The following is a 3,828-nucleotide window of genomic DNA, read 5'->3' as shown; positions in this document are numbered from 1 at the left end:
TGCAGTTAGATTAGAACTTGTTCGTGGGCCTAACCCACTCTTATATTTTTCAGGTATCGAACGGTTCCATTCTTAGACTTGATCGTGCTGAGTAGAGACTATCATTCACTCTACCGACGACGTAGGATTTCATTCCATGTTTTAGATTTGATTTTATTTCTAGTTATTTTTTGTTCAGTTGGGATTTTATTTAGGGGTCCACTAGTTGGATTCCCAAGTTGTACTTTTGGAGGTTTTGGAGAGTTGGATTTTATAAATCTTTAAGTTTGGAGGATTTTATATTTATTATTTCTTTCAACTTCATTATTTAAATTCTTAAATCTTTTTATATTCTGTGTTCGTTTTAAAATATTAATTGTTTGATATTCCATCGGGTTTGGGTTTGGGCTTGATCAACCCGTGTCTCGGATCCGAGGGGTATCACACAGGCCTTGATACAAAAGAGGTTGAGAAGACCAAATACTAGAGCCCAATGGAGCATCCAAAAACGAACATGAAGGAAAATACTTAGCTTTAAGAAAAGCAAAAGCCAAACCATGTTGTCGAACTTGGAAATTCCACGCATGTTTTGCCAAAAGAGCTAGATTAACCGCCTCAAAATCCCGAAACCCAAGACCACTTCATTGCTTCCTCTGACATAAAAAATCCCAATGAACCCAATAGATAATGCGATATTTTCCTTTATTACACCACCAAAAAGAATGGATATATTGCATTAACTCAAGACACATAGTACGAGGGAGCTTGAAGGAAGACATAACATACGTGGACAAAGTACTCAACACCGACTTAATAAGGACCTCTTTCCCCCCAGCATATAAAGTGCAAGCCTTCCACAAAGACAAATGGTCTTTCACCCGAGATAATAAGAACTGAAACACATCACGCTTAGAACAACCCATAAGAGCTAGCACATAGAGGTACCTGCTATTCAAACCTTTCAGCTGCAAACCCAAAAAATTCTCAATAGAACAACGCAAGGAAACTGAAGTATTGTTGGAGGAAAAAATTGAAGATTTAGTAAAATTGACTTATTGCCCCGATGCCCGCTCATTATCAACCAAAATTCGTTTCACGAGATGAACCTCCGATTCCACAGTAGCACAAAAGATAATATAATCATCCGTAAAGAAAAGATGAGAGACTGACGGAGCATCCTGACAAATTTTTATATTCGAACAACAACTGAGCTTGCTGTGCACGAAGAAGGGCCAGAGATAGGGCTTCAGCAGAAATAATAAATAGATACAGGGATAGTGGGTCACCCTGTTGCAGACCCCGAGACAGACAAAAAAAGCCCGCTGCCCATTAATTTTCAAATAGCACGACACTATAGAAATACAAACCGAAATCAACTTAATCCAATGAGAATGCAACCCCATTCTATGTAACATTTGGACAAGAAATGGCCATTCAACCCGATCATAGGCTTACTCATGTCAAGCTTTGGCGCCATAAAAGATTGTCACCCTTTCCGTTTGTTCTTAAGATAGTGCAATAGCTCATGAGTAACTAGAATATTATCCGTAATATGTCTACCTGCAACAAATGCACTCTGGGACTCGCTGATAAGAGATCTAATGATCCCTTTCAAACGGTTAGTCAAAACCTTAGCAATAATTCTATAAGAAACATTACACAAGGAAATAGGCCTATAATGTGATACAAGCGTAAGAGACTGTATTTTAGGAATCAACACAATATTGGTATGGTTAAGGGCTGAAAGCAAATGCCCAGTATCAAAAAAAAAAAAAAAACCCCTCAATATAGCATGTAATATATCAATTTTAAGTACTTCCCAATATTTCTGATAAAAGAGGGGTGTCATACCATCAGGACCCGGGGCCTTCATTGGTGCATAGAAAATACCGTTTGTTTCACTTCCATTTTCTGAAAGTTTTGCTAATAAAGTAGCATTCATGTCTGCCGAAATTCGAACCGGAATATAACGTAAAAATTACTCAATATTAGTGGGCTGTTGAGATTGTGATAATTTCTGAAAAGTACTGAGAAACATTTCATGAACCGTAGCTTCCTCAACCACCCACCTATTCCAATCATTATAAACGCTTGATATCATATTCCGGGCTCGTCTCCTTCATGTGGTGGCATGGAAAAATTTGGTATTCCGATTTCCTTCGTGCAACCACTGAATTCTAGACTTCTGTTTCCAAAAGAGTTCTTCCTTCAACCAGCAAGAACTTAATAATTGTTCAGCCCGGACAACATCAGAATGATTATAATCAACAACTTGATTTTTAAATTCTCGAAGACGGCGCTCCGCACAAGCAATTTGGTCACGGGAATGAAAATTTTTCAGTTTAGCCCAGTGTTTGAGATCAGCTTTATTTTGGCGCAATTTTTTAGCCCACTGAAACTGTGCTGAACCGGAAACCGGAGTAGACCAAGCACCATTAATAATACGAGCACAATCATCCTGCAACGTCCAATGAGCATCAAAATGGAACTGACGTTTGCATGGCTTGTAATACCCCAATATTTTAAATGATTTATTAATTGGGATTAATTACTTTTATTTTATTTTTAAATGATTTGTTTGATTTAATTAGAATTAATTGCTTTTATTTTATTTTTTAATGATTTGTTTTATTTAATTGAGTGCTAGATTAATTGCATTGTTTTAATTAAGTTATATTTCATGATTATGTATGATGATTGATTGTTTGTGTACTTAATTATTAATTGAATTATTAGCGTGTTGATTTTATTGGTATGGTGTGACTTAGTTGTAAATTCTTGTTTGTTTATATGCTTCATGTAATTAGTTATTTTAATTTAAGTGTTTATTTAATTATTTTATTTATTTAAATTAATTGGATTGAGCTTAAGAAAAGTTAGACCAAATGATATGGTCTTGGGCTTAAATGAAGCCTTATTGAGTTAATTAATAAAGCCCATAGTTTTGTGATTATTTAAATGATCATTTTTGTATAATTATAAATATATATATTTAATTATATATAAATATAATTAATAAATACGTGTTATGGAAGGATATATATATATATAATCCCTATATATATATATAATCCCTATATATATATATATATATATATATATATATATATACATGTAATTTAATATATGTTTATATATATATTATATTATTTGAAGATTATTATTTTATTATTTTATTTGGTAGTCCTAGTAGGAATAAGATTTGGATTTTAATGTGTATAAATATACACACAAGGCTTTAGGTTTAAGAGGTTTTTTTCACGTTAGAAAAATAAGAGAGGTAGAAAGAGAGAAGAAGAGGAGGCCGACAAAGAGGAGGCCGAATCAGAAAAAGAAGATGCCGGAATTAGAAGAGACAATTAAAGCTTGAAGCGTCGGTTTCGTTTTGAAACCTTCAGGCGCATTTTTCTTTAACTTTCCTCTTATAACTCATAAGAATTTTATCTTGAGTATCAATGTTTAAATTAATTTGATTTGTTTAAAATCATGGTTAGATCGAAATAATTAAAAGTATAAATTATTATATTTGTTTCTTTTTTGGATTATCGAAGTTAATTGAGGTATATAGGTGTTGTAATTATATTTAAAAATCAATATCTAGGTTGATCTATGACCCAAGAAGATTAATAGAATTTCTAGAATTTTTTTGAATTTTTTTGGTATTATTTTTATATTTTTTTAGGAATTTTATTAGATATATATTTTTATATATTTGTTTGGAGATATATATATATATATATATATATATATATATATATATATACTGGAGGTATGTTAATCGGCGCATTAAAAAAGGGGTATTGGTTCAGTGTAGCGTAGCCTACTGTAACTTGGTGTGTGTGTGAGCTA

The sequence above is a fragment of the Cornus florida genome, unplaced genomic scaffold, assembly GCF_030987335.1.
Source record: "Cornus florida cultivar Cherokee Brave unplaced genomic scaffold, ASM3098733v1 CherokeeBrave_3.0.0_Hap2_Chr10, whole genome shotgun sequence".
NCBI lineage: Eukaryota > Viridiplantae > Streptophyta > Magnoliopsida > Cornales > Cornaceae > Cornus > Cornus florida.
Note: the sequence above shows the minus strand (reverse complement) of the source record.